The 20,584-nt window shown below is 41.3% G+C and overlaps 1 protein-coding gene across 1 annotated transcript in view; it reads left to right on the forward strand.

Moving 5' to 3' along the window:
- The first annotated feature begins 16,406 nt into the window (after nucleotides 1-16,406).
- The window catches only part of KLHL32 (kelch like family member 32), a 390,488-nt gene continuing 386,310 nt past the window's right edge, over nucleotides 16,407-20,584 (forward strand). Inside the window, exon 1 of the mRNA XM_044291884.1 lies at nucleotides 16,407-16,470. The gene's annotated coding sequence lies outside the window, so the exon portion shown is untranslated. The remainder of the gene's footprint in view (nucleotides 16,471-20,584) is intronic.

Here is a 20,584-nt window from a genome sequence, read left to right on the forward strand (position 1 = left end):
GTGAGCCCACTCCCTTGGATGAGAAGCAACCCCACACATGAATGGTCTCAGGATACTTTACTGTTGGCATGACACAGGACTGATGGTAGCACTCACCTTTTCTTCTCCGGACAAGCTTTTTTCCTGATGCCCCAAACAATCGGAAAGAGGCTTCATCGGAGAATATGACTTTGCCCCAGTCCTCAGCAGTCCATTCACCATATTTTCTGCAGAAGATAAATCTGTCCCTGATGTTTTTTTTGGAGAGAAGTGGCTTCTTTGCTGCCCTTCTTGACACCAGGCCATCTTCCAAAAGTCTTCACCTCACTGTGCGTGCATATGCGCTCACACCTGCCTGCTGCCATTCCTGAGCAAGCTCTGCACTGGTGGCACTCCGATCCCGCAGCTGAATCCTCTTTAGGAGACGATCCTGGCGCTTGCTGGACTTTCTTGGACGCCCTGAAGCTTTCTTAACAAGAATTGAACCTCTTTCCTTGAAGTTCTTGATGATCCTATAAATTGTTGATTGAGGTGCAATCTTAGTAGCCACAATATCCTTGCCTGTGAAGCGATTTTTATGCAACGCAATGATGGCTGCACGCGTTTCTTTGCAGGTCACCATGGTTCACAATGGAAGAACAATGATTTCAAGCATCACCCTCCTTTTAACAGGTCAAGTCTGCCATTTTAACCCAATCAGCCTGACATAATGATCTCCAGCCTTGTGCTCGTCAACGTTCTCACCTGAGTTAACAAGACGATTACTGAAATGATCTCAGCAGGTCCTTTAATGACAGCAATGAAATGCAGTGGAAAGTTTTTTTTGGGATTAAGTTAATTTTCATGGCAAAGAAGGACTATGCAATTCATCTGATCACTCTTCATAACATTCTGGAGTATATGCAAATTGCTATTATAAAAACTTAAGCAGCAACTTTTCCAATTTCCAATATTTATGTAATTCTCAAAACTTTTGGCCACGACTGTATATCAACAAATTACATGACCCCCAAAGTTGTCATTGCATAGCAACATTGGGTCTAAGTGAAGAGGGAAGTTGCCTACCGATATGAATCTCTTGTGCACCTTTTGTTTATAGATGGTGATTATTAAATTTTGAAATAATACATTTCTCAGAAATGCAGCCACATGTGAAATGTGGAATAACACAGAGGCCTTTCACTGAGCAGAGGACAAGCAACAGGTCATCCATGTTTCAAGAGCACAGATTTGACTAAAGATGCCCTTTTCCGTTTTATCTATTCTCTCTGTATTATTCTTTAGGGTTTCCAAGAACTCCTGGATAGACTAAAAAGTATGGTATCCGAGGAAAACCACCTAAACCCTTGGTGCTTTATAATTGAGAAGGTCTACGCTGTGTAATAGAGCATGAAGGATTTCTAAGTAGGATTCACTCAAGAGATTTTTTAATTGAGATTCTTCAAGCCAGCACCCGAATGACCCAACAAGAATTTGAAAGAATTGAAAACAGGTAAGACAAAATTTTGTATTGATTATAGAATAAATACCACACACATGCAGTCTCTCTTCTTTCTTCTTTTCTACTGCCGATTTGCTATAGACATAGCAGCAGTGGGCAGGAAGAGAGACAGGATACGGCACGTGCACACTGTTTGCGCCTTCCCTTCATACAGCTGATCGTTGAGGTTGACGGGTGTTGTACACTCGCTGATCTGATATTGATGACCTATCCTGATGATAGGTCATCAATACTACAACCCCTTTAACTGCCCCGTTGTGGTTCAGCCCCATATAATTGAAAGTAAGTGTAAACATGTCTTCTTCTAAGCCTTGTAACATCCCCAAAAAATAAAATATCATTCCCAAAATGCTACAAACATGAAGTAGACATATGGGGAATGTAAAGTCATCACAATTTTTGGGGGTATTACTATGTATTACAGAAGTAGAGAAACTGAAACCTTGAAATTTGCAAATTTTTGCAATTTTTTGGTAAATTAGGTATTATTTCGTGAAAAAAAAATAATTTTTTTGACTTCATTTTACCAGTGTCATGAAGTACAATATGTGACGAAAAAAACAATCTCAGAATGGCCTGGATAAGTCAAAGCGTTTTAAAGTTATCAGCACTTAAAGTGACAGTGGTCAGATTTGCAAAAAATGGCCTGGTCCTTAAGGTGAAATAAGGCTGTGTCCCTATGGGGTTAATACTGGAGAAACTAAGAAATTTTTTAATAGTAGTCAAAATTGTTTTTCTTTAAGTATTTTCAGAACGCCATGAACGAAATTTAAAATCGAGTTTCATGTTGCCTTACCATTTCTTTTTTGTTTGGTTCAGACACGGATGCTATATTTGCTGGGAGGTCCAGTCTAGCTGACCTCCATGTTGGGACAGTTTCTTCACTAACTATTCTCATCAATTCTTCATTTATTTCTGTCATAAATTCTTGACTTGTTGGCGCATATAGAGCTTTAATAACCCACGATTTTCTTGCCTTTGAAAACTGAAGTCGATGACGATTGGTGCCAACTGGGTCGCCTGTACTTACAGATTTTTTTTATCACTGCAAGAGATCTTTTAACATTGTGATTGGGATCTAAGGCTGCCAGTTGTGAGCGTGCCAACATCCCATCATGAAAAAAAATGAATGCGCTTGGGTCGGTACTTGAGGCATAAACTATGGTAAGTTTCAAGTTCACCAGTGTGCAGTCAGTTGTTTTATGTCCCGAATAAAGTTTTCGTTCTCAACAATAGCCTGAAGGGTATTAAAGGTAGGAGATTTTGAGAAAAGCCATTTTGTATTTTCGTCAGTTGGTGGGACTATTGGAGGATGTAGACATGAGTTGTAGGAGTCGGGACTACACCACTCATGTACATTCACGACATTGTGCAGTAATGATTTCCATTTCGTTACTAGCTGCTCTCCATCCCCACCGCAGGGTCGTGAACACCACCATAGGTGGTTTTTAATTGTTTGTATCCAATTTGCCAAAATTGTACTTTCCTTTTTTTTTTAGGCAGCCAGCACCTTACTTCCAATAGACTTTGCCATGTGCCACACATCAAATTAGTGCTTAATTGATTTATATTTGTCTCGCATTATTTTATGAATAATCAGTGGCAATTATGTTGATATCAACTCCACTGTTAATCAAATAGTCCACATTTTTTTCAAATGCAATTTTTTCAAGAGACACTGCTGTGAGTGGAGACACTGCTGTGAGTGGAGAAACAATCTGTTCTACAGAAAAAGAAACAATTTATTTTGATTCATAGTCCATCAGGGTATAGATGCAGTATTTAGCAGAATACCCTGGTGAATCACACTGCCCATCCCCTATCAAACACCATTTTTTATTTTTCAACTCCTCTAGGACTGCAGTTTGTTCTTTTTTCCATTGGATATCAATTGCAGGAAAAATATATTTCCTTTGATTTTTGAAAAATGTCGTTTGGCCAATACATCACAGCTTCAAAATATCAAAGAATAGTGTAGTCTTCTGAAAACTCAGCCCACTTAAAAGGACAGCAGATGCCATTAAAACGTTCCCCAATGGTTGCTTTTTATGTTTCGGTTGTGCATTCCAAAGTTTTATTTCATGTCCATTAGAACATTTTACTTCTACAGAAATCATACTGCCAGTATAACGCTTCTTGAACGCCACAAGGTTGCATTGACAATTTTTTTTTGACTGACACTTCACCATCTTTAATAATTTCCTTAATTCACATTCAAATACAACAAATTTTTCCTCTATGGCATGATTTGAGCAATCAGTGTTTAAATCCACAAAATTGTTTTTATTTTCAATTTCATCTTTGGAAGAGGTAAAAAAAAACTGTCATCAGGATCATCATTGCATTTGGAAATATGAAAGTTGTCATCACTGGGATCTGTAAGTGTGGCCCCCGTTTTATCAAATGAAAAAAAAAAAAAAAACGATTGATCCAAAGAAGTGTCTACACTGTCTGGTACACCATTGCTGTCAGGCAACGGTGATAAGGGGGAAATGCTTGGCTCTATTGGTGATAATGGAATACCTTGCTTGTGGTACACAATCAGATGATCCTTCATCTAACCAAGAAAAATATGCGTAATCATGTTCCTTAAAAAAACAATAAGGTTGAGAATTACACTTTTTATCTTTAAAAGGTGTAGAAGTAGCGATTTTATCGTCACCGGTGCAAAAATTAGGAATAATGTTTTCTCTATCTCTGAAATCAATCTCCTCGGTATACTCCTGCTTTCTTGAAAATTTTGACGATGTCCTGCGATCATCATCTTCTTTCAAATGCGATGATGCTTCTCAAGGCCAGTTTTCAGGCTCTATAATTGAAACTGTAGCTTCATGGTCAATCACCGGTGCCAAATTACACTGAACTTTGCGGTGTTTTTTTTTGGATCAATGTCTGTGTTTGAATATTTTTCTTGTTTCTATGGTGGTCTGTATTAACCGCAAAGTTTTTTTTACTTATAAAGTGGTCCGTGTTTATCCCTTTATCCACTTTTTTAATGAAAACATATGGAGGCGGTTTTGTTAGACAAAATTTTAAAGTGTTGGAAGAGGAAGCCTGGTTTTGTAGACTTTGTGGTAATGAATTTGTCTTGGTACACTGACTGGTGTTTGACCCAATGCTGCCTGTTGTCCCCGTAAGTTTTGAAATGTGATGAGTTTTAATTTTTTTGGGGGGTGGCAGAAGAACAGGATCAACCAAACTGTGTAATGTTTGTACAGAAGACATTAGCCTACTTCTGGTTGAGGTATAATTCGCTGTTCAAGTAGTTGTCATAATGGTGGAACAAGCCACGTATGATACAGTACAGGTTGTTGTTGTCACAGTTTTACTGCAGGGAATAGGGTTTGCTTCACCTGTCCCTGAACAGAGTTGTTCTTTATTATTGTGCAATTCAGTAATTTTCAATTGGTTGAAAACAGTTGGAAAAGCGTCTGCCTTAAGATTATCTTCAAATTGTCCAGTCTGTTTAAGCCATTTGCGTATTTTGTGTTGCTGACTCGGAAATGCATGAAGGCTAATATTTGGATAGTTTTTAGAGCTGCTAGATGTACAACCCTGTACAATACAGGAAGGCTTTCTAAATTTAAAATTACAAAAAATATATAAAAGTTTATTGTAAACATATTAATTTTAATACCTAGCTTACTAATGTGAACTATTGAACAGATTTACCTTCTGCTAGAAGACAGGGGTTCCTGCGTTTGTATATATTTTAATAGATTTTGTTGTTTACCTAATTTTCCGAAATATGGTCTGAATAGATAGACCTAGAAGCAAAAAGTCGAAAAAAGAAATCTAATTTACACAATCAAGGTTGCATGTTTTTATTTTTATTTTTTAAAATAATTTACAACTGGTTGTACAGGCTGTCATGTTTGTTGGATGGTCATCTTGGTAGGTTTGCTGTTGTGCCATACTCCTTCCATTTTCTGGATGGATTAAGCAGTTCTCCACGAAATGTTCAGAGCTTTCGATAATATTTAAAAACCTAACTCTGAATTACAGTTCACTACAACTATCCCTGACCTGTCTGGTTTGTTCCTTGATTTTCATGATGCTTTTTAAATGATAATGTTCTCTAACAAACCTCTCAGGCCTTCAAAGAACTGCTGTACTTAGACCTTGTTTTCATTTCCATGCCCGTATTACATTATTTAATTTGTGTAAGTATCCATGAAGGATCTGTATGTGATCTGTATGTCCGTTTTTACCCTTAATGTGTCATCCATAATCCATTGTCGTTGTTAAGCTGAAAATTTATTTAAAAATCATTTTCCTATATGTCTTCAGTGAAAAAAACGCACCATGGATGCTATATGTGTTCTCAACATGATTTTTACAGCTCCATGCAGTTTCAGGGACACTTTAGGTCCAAAAAAAAGATCTAAGTTGTATATGCTTCCCTTTTTTTTTAACTATGCATGGAACTTAAAATTTATAGGAAATGTGAACACAACCTAGATTTCTTATGCGTCAGTATGCTGTCCGCATTAAAGGGTGGATCATCAGCATCTGATCGGCGGGGGTCCGACACCCAGGACCTCTGCAGATCAGCTGTTTGAGAAGGTAGCGGCGCTCTTCTCACTGTTTACTGCAAGCACGGTGACTTGTATCAACTGGCCTGGGCGCGGCTAAGCTCCATTTAAGTGAACAGAGCTTAGCGGCGCCCAGGCCATTGAAACTAGTCGTGATGTCACTGGGCCTTAGGGTTGCCACCCGTACGGGAGTGACCCGGACAGTCCGGGTTTGTAATTTCAAACTGCAGTGCAGACTGTATGACTTGCTCACTCACGGTCCTGACAGCTGGCGGTGATTGAGCGGCGGCGAGCTGTGAGCGGCCGGGACTCCGGGACCAGCTTGAACCTGAAGAGGACGAGGCCGCCGGTCATGATGTATTGGAAGCCAGAGAGCTGGGGGCTGCGGGTGGTCAGGAGCAGGAGCACGAAGATGCTGATGAAGGAGACCAGCAAACCCTCGCCCCACAGCATGGCGGACGCCGGGACTGAGCCGCTCTCACTCCCAGATCAAGCCGTTTAACAATAAGACGAGCCGCGGGCCTGCACTCCTCCCGTCCCTGGCTCTTCTGCTGCACTCCTTTCCTATCACCTCACCTCTCCCCCGGTCTCAGTTACCAGGCCCAGGAAAGCTGCCGGACTCTCACACAACACTCTACATTCAGTGTGCTGGCCCCGAGTGACAGTTCCCGGAGGATGAGGGCTACATTACTATAAATGGGGGTTACTAATGGGGGCATTACTCTTACTGGGGGCATTATTATTAATGGGTGGGATCTAATAGGGGGCATTATTCATTCCGGGGTGCACTAATAGGGCCATTACTCTTACTGGGGCACACTAATGGGGGCATTACTATTACTGAGGGGGCACTAATGGGGCATTACTATTACTGAGTGCATTACTATTACTGGGGGAGCTAATGGGGGCTTTAATATTCCTGGGGAGCCACAGCATGCCAGCAACTTCACACCCTGTGTTAAGCCACGCACCACATCCACACCCCCTTTGGGGTGTGGCTTAACTTGCCCGGTATTTTTTTGTTGGGAAAGGTGGGAACCCTACTGGGCCTGCAGTAAACAGTGAGAAGGCCGCGGCGCTACTGCCAGCGCCGCTACCTTCTCAAACAGCTGATTGGCGGGGGTCCCGGGCGTCGGACACCCGCCGATCAGATGCTGATGATCTATCCAGAGGATAGATCATCAGTTAAAAAAAAAATGCAGAACACCTTTAAACACTGACCACATACTTGTGTAAAAAATAGATGTGTGGATACCCAGTATACGGGCCTTTCCATGTGAATGTTGCATAACGGATGTAGATTGCGGGACCCATTCAAATGAATGAACCCAAGTCCACAGACAGCAACCGCATGGATGGTGCCCATGCATTTTGGTCACCAATAAACTACAGTAGTCAGAATGAGAATTAATTACACACAGGTGGACTCTATTAATTAGACAGATTTCACATCTGAGCTTGCCTTTCCACATGGGAAGTCAATTTGGTGACTTTTTAGGCCTCTTTCAGACGGGTGTCGCGGGTGAGGGCTGGATGCGATGCAGGTATGTTCAGGGAAAATCGTACGAGTAGGCACGCAGTTGCAGTCAGTTTTGAGTGCGATTGCGTTCCGTTGTTCAGTTTGTTTCCGCACGAGTGCAATGCATTTTTCACACATGTGAGGAAAAACTGAATATGGTCCCCATTCCCAAACTTCTTCACTGAAGTTTGGGTTTGGGATCGATGTTCTTTTTATTTTATTATTTTCCATTATAACATGGTTAGAATGAAAAATAATAGCATTTTTTCATTCAGAATGCTCAGTAAAATTTAATTGTGGGATTTAAAAAAATTATAATAATGTAACTCACCTCATCTACTTGATCGTGAAGCCGGGCTTGTTAAATTTTTTTTATTATTAACCCCAGAATGAAACTTTTACTTAGCATTCTGAATTAAAGAACGCTATTATTTTTCATTATAATCATGTTATAATGGAAAATAATAAAGTAAATAGGGTCCCGGGTAACTCATCCCTCGTCTCCTTAGCAATCATGCGTGAAAATCGCACCGCATCCGCACTTGTTTGTGGATGATTGCGATTTTCATGCATCCCTATTCATTTCTATGGGGCCTGCTTTTTTTTTTTTTTTTTTTTTTTATATATACACACACACAAAGTTTAAAAAAAAAATCTAAATTATATATATATATATACATAAAAAATTCCATGGCACATCCAGGGCGTAAAATCAAAGTAGTTTCTTTTATTCAACAGACAGTGACGTTTTGGTCCGCTTGTTGGGACCTTTCTCAAGCATTAAAGAGCAAGGTCCAAGCAAGTGGACCGAAACGTTGTTGTCTGGTGAATAAAAGTAACTACTTTGATTTTACGCCCTGGACGTGCTGCAGAATTTTTTATGTTTATCGATTTTTCTGAGGTGGATTGCCCCCGCAGCCGCTGGCAGTCCACGCTTACACATTTAAACCGCAGTGCTGCCCAGTGTTAATATATATATATATATATACACATATATATATATATATATATATAATCGAAGAAATAGGACTGCACTCCGGATATTGATGAAAAAATCAAGTGGTTTTATTCAACCATAGTATGGCAAATATTGCGACGTTTCAGCTCTTGCGAGCCTTTCTCAAGCATAGAGTAAGTGAAAGTGAACACATATAAAGCGTTACAAAAAGTGTTACACCCATCGGGGTGTGGTTACAATCAACTGTTTCTTGATAGGATTTTGCGAGAATTCTCGACGGCCGGTAAATCATATATTCAGGACACTGGGCATTTTTTACAGCAACTGAGAGCAGTTGATACAGCTGAGTTGCAGACTGCTACTCTCGTGTCCTTTGACGTTGTATCTTTATACACGTCAATAGGACACGAGAAGGGCATTTCTGCTGTGAATAAATATCTGGATGGATCGTCTATTACACAACATTCCAAATGTTTTATTAATATCCTGCTGAGACTTATTCTGGAAAATAATTATTTTCTTTTCCAGGATACCTTTTTCAGTCAAAAACGTGGCGTTGCGATGGGGTCCAACGTGGCCCCCACATACGCAAATATTTGCATGCAGCACATGGAGGAGGACTTCATCTATGTATCCCACCACTTTCAGTATGTTATTGGGTGGTGGCGGTACATAGATGACGTCTTCCTCCTGTGGTCAGGCACAGAAGTGCAGCTGACTGAGTTTCATACATATTTAAATAGCATTGATTCTGACCTCCAGTATACGGTGTCTTACTCCAAGACTGAACTATCCTTCCTTGATACCAATGTCAGATTGGTTGATGGTTCGATTAATACAGGCCTTTATGTCAAGCCAACTGACAGGAATACCACTTTAAGATACGAAAGTAGTCATCCTCGTAGTTTAATTAAACATCTTCCACATTCACAATTTCTACGTGCTAAACGCATAGTATCTGAGCAGACTGAGCTAATATCCACATTGGATATGATGGTAGATAAATTCAAAAAACGGGGTTATCCCCACCGATTGCTGTCTGCCCAAAAAAATGACGTTCTGCAGAATAGCCCTAAGAAAATCACCTCTAACCTACAGAGGACCCGCAGAATACCTTTCATGTCCACATATTCTGAGTGCAGTGTGGAGATGGGACGTATTCTAAAGGATAATTGGAACATCCTCAGTAGGTCCATAAAAGATATACCTGAGTTGAATTCCCCTCCTCTCCTATCATATCGAAAAAGTAAAAATATTAAGGACCATTTGGTTAGAGCGGATGTAGGCCCTAAAAAAATCAGCGTACAACGAACATTGTCTAAATCGGGACATGGTTGTTATCCATGTCTCAATTGTGTTAACTGTTGCTATATATGCAAATCTAGATCCTTTATACATCCTACCACACATAAAGAATATCCCATTAGGTTTCACCTAAATTGTTCATCTTCTTATGTGATTTACGTGCTAGCATGTCCATGTAACTTAATATATATCGGTGAAACGTCTACAGAACTAAAACTAAGATTGAATAATCATAGGAATTCAATAAGAAAAAAAACGTGCCGATTTACCAGTCTCCAGGTATTTTACGTCCCTTGGGCATTCCGAGCGGGACTTGAGATGCTGGATACTTGACCATGTTGAGCTCCCAAGGAGAGGTGGAGACCGCTTGGCAATTCTCAAGAAAAGAGAACTGAGGTGGATTTATGATTTAGATACTCTGCACCCCAGAGGATTAAATGTAGAGTTTAGATAGGTGTCTGTTGATCTGTTGCCTGCCCGTCCTTTCCACGCATGCATGTGATACACCTGTTTCACGTATATAACAGGTGCATCAGAATTGTGAAAGTAATATATGCAATTGCACAACTGACAGATTTGGAAACTAATATATATAATTTTTTTCTTGCCTTTTAGAATTTTTAACCCTCACAGTGCTGGGTACGGACCCCTGGACTTTGACTCAATGGAAGCGGTGCAGCCCAGTACCAACTACAGCGTCCTATGGTGTATGCGCTACTCCAGATATATCATTGAGCTCCAGTATGTTTTTGCTCTTTGTAAAGGTTAGGGATTACCCCTCCCAGACTGCTTTATTTCCAGCAAGAGGGCCAGACACGTCGGTGGGGTGCATGGAGATGTCCCCCCCTGACGTGTACGACCCCACGGTCCGGTGTCCTTCCCGAGAGGTGGGGACCCCGGTCCTGATGCTGGTTTCTGTAGGAGATCCCTGCTGCGGTCTGCAACACTCTTTATGAATTTTGTTTTATAGTTATGGCTCTTAATATATATTGGGAGGATATGTACTCCGTTTAGCTACCATCTATATGATGGGCGCAGAGCTGTCACTTGGGGCTATTTTCCATTAACCAAGATGGTGCGGCGAGATGTTACTGGATAGAACGCATGCGCACCAATCTTACACGGCGACTCACATGATGTCGTCACTCTGGGCATGCGCATTGATGAGACCGAGACGCTAAAGATACGCGGTGGTATATGTGGGCTCCATGGCTTGCTGAGTCTTTTCCTGGGATCCCTATTCAGTATGTTTATATCACTTTATGATTCTAACTGGAACACTGGTCCTGGATATATTTTTATTCTGTATGTAAAGGAACTATATCCTGATATGAAAAAACGTATTTCACTAGTTACTATGTCAAACATGCACTTTAAAATTGTAACACATGTCTGTAATTAAGTTGATTGTAACCACACCCCGATGGGTGTAACACTTTTTGTAACGCTTTATATGTGTTCACTTACTCTATGCTTGAGAAAGGCTCGCAAGAGCTGAAACGTCGCAAGATTTGCCATACTATGGGTGAATAAAACCACTTGATTTTTTCATCAATATCCGGAGTGCAGTCCTATTTCTTCGATTATACTATTGGGGACTGCCGTCATCCCCCTTGGATTTTGCACCCACTCTTTATGTTGGTGCTCCCGCTGGACTTTCTTTTTCTATATATATATATATATATATATATATATATAGAAAAGGAAAGTCCGCAGCACTCCTTTAAGTAAAAAAGTGAAATTTATTCACACATGTCAGACAACGTTTCGGTCCTCTCACAGGACCTTTTTCAAGTCAAGTGAACAAAAAAGTGCATAGTGCCAAAGTAAATACAACTCTACAGCATGACACAATCCATTATCAGCCAATAGAGTACTAGTGCACTCCCATTCATGGGTGGACTACAATTCATATAATTAGCTCCATCTGTCACCGTACATACCAACTTCAGTCGGAGTATATCAGTGATACATTCAATAATAATTCATCATCATATGTGTACATAAGTGTATATAATAAAGTGAACCGTGCAATTTAAAAAAGTCCTTGACTATATTACCTTGCCTCAGGCCTGATGGAGAACCGAGATAGTTTGTGGAGAAGGCGTCTCTACTTGTGTCGGAACACGCCACTCATCCGCGTCCTCTGCTCCTTACTGCGCATGTATTCAACCCCCTTCTGTTCACGCAGCTTCTAATACTCCTACGTCGCCTCTACGGTGGAAACCAGCGTGATGACGTACAGTCGATCACGTCCAGGCGCCGCGCACAGACAAGTCTGCGTCAGCGTATAGACAGATCGTTCGCGCCCCATCACGAGTCCATATCCACCATCTTACTTCAGGCAATGTTTTTGGGCAATAATCTCATGCCTCCATAACTCCCATATTTATCTCAAATAAATAAGAGATAAATATGGGAGTTATGGAGGCATGAGATTATTGCCCAAAAACATTGCCTGAAGTAAGATGGTGGATATGGACTCGTGATGGGGCGCGAACGATCTGTCTATACGCTGACGCAGACTTGTCTGTGCGCGGCGCCTGGACGTGATCGACCGTACGTCATCACGCTGGTTTCCACCGTAGAGGCGACGTAGGAGTATTAGAAGCTGCGTGAACAGAAGGGGGTTGAATACATGCGCAGTAAGGAGCAGAGGACGCGGATGAGTGGCGTGTTCCGACACAAGTAGAGACGCCTTCTCCACAAACTATCTCGGTTCTCCATCAGGCCTGAGGCAAGGTAATATAGTCAAGGACTTTTTTAAATTGCACGGTTCACTTTATTATATACACTTATGTACACATATGATGATGAATTATTATTGAATGTATCACTGATATACTCCGACTGAAGTTGGTATGTACGGTGACAGATGGAGCTAATTATATGAATTGTAGTCCACCCATGAATGGGAGTGCACTAGTACTCTATTGGCTGATAATGGATTGTGTCATGCTGTAGAGTTGTATTTACTTTGGCACTATGCACTTTTTTGTTCACTTGACTTGAAAAAGGTCCTGTGAGAGGACCGAAACGTTGTCTGACATGTGTGAATAAATTTCACTTTTTTACTTAAAGGAGTGCTGCGGACTTTCCTTTTCTACTGAATTTGTCCCATATCGAGGGACCACCGCGGGCACCTGCACTATTATATTTGCACTGAAGGGAGTGCTGCCTGAATCTTTCTATGGATCTATATATATATATATATATATATATATATACTATTTTATCCACCATGTAAATGTAGCTAAAATATAAATGTAGGACATACTTTTTAATATTTATTGTGTAGGCTGACTAACTTAGAAATAATGATCGCAGCTTATAACTGTAGTTGTTAGTAACTCTATCATATTCACTGCCTGATGATTAGGCAGTCAATATGATGAAAGTGCAGAACATTATTTACTGTCCCTTGATTGGAGGTAGTGTTGGGCGAATCTGCTTTACATGCAGAACGCACGATGGACAGTAAAAAAGAGCGCAGGCACAGAAGGTTCCTATTCCTTCAATGCAGAAGTCCGGCCCTCCCACCGCTTTGTAACGTAGTCGTGACGTCAGCTATAGGAAAGTCACGTGACCGCTTTCTACATCGGCGGTCAGAGATGAGATCGGAACAACAAGTAAATTAGTAAGTTGCAGGGCATGGCAGGGGAGAGTGAATGAAACAGAAAATTGTTAAAGTGTAGAACCCCTTTAAGGCTACTTTCACACTAGCGTTCGGGCGGATCCGTTCTGAACGGATCCGCTCATAATAATGCAGAGGGAGGCTCCGTTCAGAACGGATCCGTCTGCATTAAAATGGCAAAAAAAAAGCTAAGTGTGAAAATAGCCTCGGACGGATCCGTCCAGACTTTCAATGTAAAGTCAATGGGGGACGGATCCGCTTGAAGATTGAGCCACATTGTGGCATCTTCAAACGGATCCGTCCCCATTGACTTACATTGTAAGTCTGGACGGATCCGCACGCCTCCGCACGGCCAGGCGGACACCCGAACGCTGCAAGCAGCGTTCAGCTGTCCGCCTGTCCGTGCGGAGGCGAGCGGAGCGGAGGCTGAACGCCGCCAGACTGATGCAGTCTGAGCGGATCCGCTCCATTCAGACTGCATCAGGGCTGGACGGCTGCGTTCGGGTCCGCTCGTGAGCTCCTTCAAACGGAGCTCACGAGCGGACCAGCGAACGCTAGTGTGAAAGGAGCCTAAAATGGAAAATCTGCCCAAAAAGTAAAATTCTGAAATTTTATATCCATTTTCAATGGTTAACAAAGTTTGTAAAATCAGTTTTGAATACCTTGAGGGGTGTAGTTTATAAAATGGGGTAACTTTTTGGGAGTTTCTACTCTAGGGGTGCATCAGGGTGACTTCAAATGGGACATATTGTCAAAAAACTAGTCCATCAAAATCTGCCTTCTAAAAACCATATGGTATTCCTTTCCTTCTGCGCCCTGCCGTGTGGCCAAACAGCAGTTTTTGACCACATATGGGCTGTTTCTGTAAGCTACAGAATCAGGGAAATAAATATTTAGTTTAGTTTGGCTATTATTCCTGGCTTTGTTAGCAGAAAAAAAAAGATTAAAATGGAAAATCTGCCAAAAAAGTGAAATTCTGAAATTTCATATCCATTTAAATTAATTCTTGTGGAACACCTAAAGGGTTAAAAAAAGTTTGTAAAAATGAGTTTTGAATACCTTGAGGGGTGTAGTTTCTAAAATGGGGTCACTTTTTGGGAGTTTCTACTGTAGGGGTGCATCATGGTGGCTTCAAATGGGACATGGTGTCAAAAAACCAGTCCATCAAAATCTGCCTTCTAAAAACCGTATGGCATTCCTTTCCTTCTGCGCCCTGCCGTGTGGCCAAACAGCAGTTTTTGACCACATATGGGCTGTTTCTGTAAACTACAGAATCAGGGAAATAAATATAGAGTTTAGTTTGGCTGTTAATCCTGGCTTTGTTAGCGAAAAAAATATTAAAATGGAAAATATGCCAAAAAAGTGAAATTCTGAAATTTCAGATACATTTTCAATTAATTATTGTGGAACACCTAAAGGGTTAACACAGTTTGTAAAATCAGTTTTAAATACCTTGACGGGTTTAGTTTTCTAAAAATGGGGTCACTTTTTGGGAGTTTCTACTTCTAGGGGTGCATCACGGTGGCTTCAAAATGGGACATGGTGTCAAAAAAACAGTCCATCAAATTCTTAGAGCGATGAAGTAAGATCAACGAGGATTCCTGTGGAATTAAAATGGACATAGTATGACCATAGGTAAATATAGTGACAGCGTACACCTATATATCCAGTGGCTTAATTCTCAGAGAGACAGATTCTTATATATGCAGCATTTTTTGCCTTTATAATGACTGTTTATTTAAAAGGGTAGGTATCATGTCAGTATACATATATAGCCATGCACATATATCTAGTGACTTTCTATACGAGCAGTAATTGTGCTTTTTGTACTTAGTCGGGTTCTGTGTTTGTGCAGGTATTATGTGTCTTGATATGTCAGTCATAGGAAGAGCAGTAGCGCGTATAGGTCACAGGAAGGGCAATAACATATCTGAGCCATTGGAAGAGCAGTAAGATATATACATCAGCCATAGTGAGTGCAATGGAATATATGAGCCACAGTAAGGGTAATGACATATTTGGGTCATAAGATATATATATGGAGCGTACAATGTTAAGGATGGGTGGCACTGATATATATAATAAGTTTATAGATCCATTGGTGGTCAGTGGGTGCTTTCCCCTGCTTGGGTTCAAATAGGGGCGGTGATTTGGTGCACATCGCAGGACGTCTGATGTCACAGTGGGCGGGCGCATGTCCACTGATGCTATTGAGTGCAGTCAGGGAACTGGCACATTATCGTAGATGCTAAGTTAGTGAATGTGTTGCGTTGTTGCCAGATCGCAGACAGGTGGCTGACCTCTTATTTGTTATATGCAGATATGTAAATATGTAGACAAGGAAAGAATGTCTACGATACCACAGCGGCAGAAAATATTGTCTCCCAAGTCACAGTACCAAGTGAGTTCCTACACGTACCCCACAGCGAATATCACAAGATTTGGAACGAGAGTCTAAGAAGCTTATCTCCCTGAACTGCATTGTACAACCCTTGCTGAATATTACAAAAATAAGAGGATTCCCAGAGGATTAAGAGTCCATCTCCACCCGACTCTATTTCCTTCTAATACTGAATATTGTAATAAATTTGAAACCATCATATACAAATGCTCATTGGATATCATTGTCCTCAGCATTGAACTCCTCCAAAAAGCAATCCAGGATTCTAAAGAAAAATCTTTGAAACACAACTACTATATACCACCTCCAGAGCTAAACGGACAGAATTAAAGAAAAAAAGACAGAAAAAGTGCTAGAAGAACACAAAAAATATCTAGAAAACACCAAATGTACAAAGTTTATTTGCGATACAGGACAGAGTTTACCGGTGGCAATGGCAAGACACTACCAAGGGATATGGCAACACTACCTATGGAGACTGCTCGTCCTCTTCTTCAGGCAGCGAAAGATCCACAGGCTATTGTCTACAATGTTTTTTTCCCAGACATGGTCATCGACTATGAAGAAAAAAACACGCTTACGCCAAAGGAAGGGCACCCACCAACCTAAATCCTAGCAGCATCCAGACTCGGTCACAGGTAGGAACCTCGTTGTCAACATCTAAACACGAACTCTCTCTCCTGCCGAACTAAGCTTATCTCATTTTGCCCATACGGCAACTTACATCATTTTCCCCTCAAACAAGAACTTAATAGATTCTACAGATCCCTTAGATTAAAAGCCTATTTCTTGCAACAAACCACATCACCCCCACCTAATGCATCTTCTACCACTTTATCCATTTAATCACTAGGCCTTAAAAATAAAAGCAATCTTATGCCTCCTAAGAGTTATCATGGGGTTGAAGCATTCATTGACCTCATAGATCGGAAAATTACTCAAAATACTTTAGCTTTAAAAAGAGACACCTTACACATTCCAAAAAATCTTAGTAGTGAGGAACAGATTGCTCTCAATTCCCTACAGTCAGACAAATCAATCACGATTAAACCAGCTGATAAAGGGGGCGCAATAGTAATAATGGATACTACAGCCTACATCCAAGAAATTCAAAGACAACTGTGAGACACAACCACTTACGAATAGGTCCAATACAATCCTACTTTTCAACTAAAAATATATATTGCCACCTTTCTTGACCATCACCTCCAAAAATGAACCATCGACAAAGCTACCTACAACTTTTTATTCTATTACTTTCTATTCTACCAGTTTTTTACACATTACCAAAATTCCATAAAAATCTAACTCACCCACCCGGAAGACCCATCCTAGCCTCCACAGACTCATTACTCTCACCATTATCGATATTTCTCAAAACAATATTAACCCCTTTAATTAAAAAAAACACACTCCTTCCTTTTGGACACTTCCCATTTTTTATCCATCATTTCTAACATACAAAAAATACCCCCTGACAGCATGCTTGTAACACTTGACATCAACAGCTTGTATACCTCTATCTCACATGAGAAAGGTATACAGGCCAACACAACACTACTACTTACTGTTGAATCATCCCCATCCGCCCAGACCTTTTGCATACAACTACTACAATTTGTATTACAACACAACTTCTTCATGTTTGGGGACAATTTCTACATCCAAAGGAAGGGGACCGTGATGGGCGCGAACGTAGTGCCACCTTATGCTAACTCCTTCATGGCCAAATTTGAGAATGACTGGATTGACCCCAATTACCTATTCCAAACACATGCCATAACATGGTACAGATACAGTTGCAAGAAAAAGTATGTGAACCCTTTGGAATGATATGGATTTCTGCACAAATTGGTCATAAAATGTGATTTGATCTTCATCTAGGTCACAACAATAGACAATCACAGTCTGCTTAAACTAATAACACACAAAGAATTAAATGTTACCATGTTTTTATGGAACACACCATGTAAACATTCACAGTACAGGTGGACAAAGTATGTGAACCCTTGTATTTAATAACTGGTTGAACCTCCTTTGGCAGCAATAACTTCAACCAAACGTTTCCTGTAGTTGCAGATCAGATGTGCACAACGGTCAGGAGTAATTCTTGACCATCCCTCTTTACAGAACTGTTTCAGTTCAGCAATATTCTTGGGATGTCTGGTGTGAATCGCTTTCTTGAGGTCATGCCACAGCATCTCAATCGGGTTGAGGTCAGAACTCTGACTGGGCCACTCCAGAAGGTGTATTTTCTTCTGTTTAAGCCATTCTGTTGTTGATTTACTTCTATGCTTTGGGTCGTTGTCCTGTTGCAACACCCATCTTCTGTTAAGTTCTCCTGCAAAATGTCTTGATAAACTTGGGAATTCATTTTTCCTTCGATGATAGCAATCCGTCCAGGCCCTGATGCAGCAAAGCTGCCCAAAACCATGATTCCCTCACCACCATACTTCACAGTTGGGATGAGGTTTTGATGTTGGTGTGCTTTGCCTCTTTTTCTCCACACATAGTGTTGTGTGTTTCTTCCAAACAACTCAACTTTGGTTTCATCTGTCCACAGAATATGTTGCCAGTACTGCTGTGCAACATCCAGGTGCTCTTGCGCAAGCTGTAAACATGCAGCAATGTTTTTTTAGGACAGCAGTGGTTTTCTCTGTGGTATCCTCCCATGAAATCTATTCTTGTTTAGTTTTTTACGTATCGTAGATTCGCTAACAGGGATGTTAGTATATGCCCGAGACTTTTGTAAGTCTTTAGCTGACACTCTCGGATTCTTCTTCACCTCATTAAGCAGTCTTCGCTGTGCTCTTGCAGTCATCTTTACAGGATGGCCACTCCTAGGGAGAGTAGCAGCAGTGCTGAACTTTCTCCATTTATAGACAATTTGTCTTACCATGGACTGATAAACAGCAAGGCTTTTGGAGATACTTTTATAACCCTTTTCCAGCTTTATGCAAGTCAACAATTCTTAATCGTAGGTCTTCTGAGTGCTCTTTTGTGCAAGGCATCATTCACATCAGGCAATGCTTCTTGTGAAAAGCAAACCCAGAACTGGTGTGTGTTTTTTATAGGGCAGGGCAGCTGTAACCAACACCCCAATCTCATCTAATTGATTGGGTGACCAGATCTCCTTCTTAAATTTCCTCCACATCAACGGAATAGACCAGGACCTACAATTTACCTCCCATACCAATCTACACTCCATAAGCTTTTAGGACTCAATAGTTATCAAGGCACCACAGGGAACCTTGACTACCGACCTACATAGAAAACCTACGGACCACAACACTCTTCTTCATTTCACAAGCTGTCATCCACACACCACAAAAAAATCACTACCCCGCTCACAAATCGAAAGAGTTTCCAGAATAGTCAAAGACCCTGTTAGTTTAGAGGAGATGTCACAAAAATTCAAACAGAGGGGCTACCCAACTTCCCTACTCAAAAAAGAACGACTTCCCACTCCCATTAGGTCATCTGCCACTAACACCATTTCCCCGCCTCCTCATCTTCCATTGATAGTTACCCATCACCCCATAATACCAAAAATTCTATCTATTATACAAAAACATTGGCCTATCCTAAAACAATCATATCCGGACATTTGAGAATTCCAAAACTCCATTAGAATGTGCTACAAAAGACCTCAGAACCTCAAGGATAAATTAGTACAGGCAGACATCTGCCCTCTCAAACCGACCTTGAAACAGACAACATTGGCCCCACCCAAAAAAAGGACTTATCCATGCTTTAACTGCCTTTGACTACCGACCTCCCACTGCTGCCACCCTGCTGACTCCCACCAGGCTAGCGACTTCCTGGCTCTGCCGCTGCCTCACGGATAAGCTGCCATTCTCTTCCCCCGATAGCAATAAAGCCCTTAATTCACCCGGCTCCTAAGTGCGATCAGCTAAATAAATATCATCGAGTACTGTCTGCACGTCACTGATATCCTCCTCAATGGTCTCTGGGTCAGGAGCCTCACTGCTCACAACACCAGCTCCCACGCCACTCTCCTCATCACTACTTGCCCACCTAGCGGAGGAAGCCACGGATGTCTCCTCCACATCTTGGCTGGCCAGTAGCTAGTGACTGTCCTTTAGTAGCTCGTCCTCGCTGTATAGTGGGACTGAGCCTACATCATATAATACTTCTCTGGCTGAGGGAACAGAAAAGGACAGAGGCAGGTTGAGGACAGGTGAGGGCACAGGGCCTGCTCCTGGGCCATGCCAACTAAGGTTTGTGTCGATGAACCCACCGACTCTTGGCTGGGAGTCACTGATGTGTGTCTGATGTCACTTGGGACGAAGTGGATGACCGAGTCAACCATTCAAGAACCGCTGGGTTGCTGGTCAAGACACGACCACTAGATGACACCGGGAGCTCAGGCCTCTCACTGCGACTCCTGCTGCCACGCCCCCTTACCCTGCTGCGACCTATGCCTGCGCCAGAAACATTTAGGCCTCTGGCACTTCTCTGTCTGACATACTGTTAAATCAAATAGATTAAAAAAAGGAAATTAAAACACCCCAAAAAAGTCTGTAATTTTCTCACTTCACCACACAACGGCTAATAAGCCCTTTTCCGCCCACACTAATATATGCCAAAAAGGGCTGTAATTTTCTCACTTCACCACACAACGGCAAATACTTTTTTTGTGCCACTAATACACGACAAAAAGGACGTTAGAATATATAACTGCACCGCTGAACGGCAAATATATTTTTCTTTTTTCCACTTATACACTCC

Source organism: Bufo gargarizans, chromosome 4 (genome assembly GCF_014858855.1).
Source record: "Bufo gargarizans isolate SCDJY-AF-19 chromosome 4, ASM1485885v1, whole genome shotgun sequence".
NCBI lineage: Eukaryota > Metazoa > Chordata > Amphibia > Anura > Bufonidae > Bufo > Bufo gargarizans.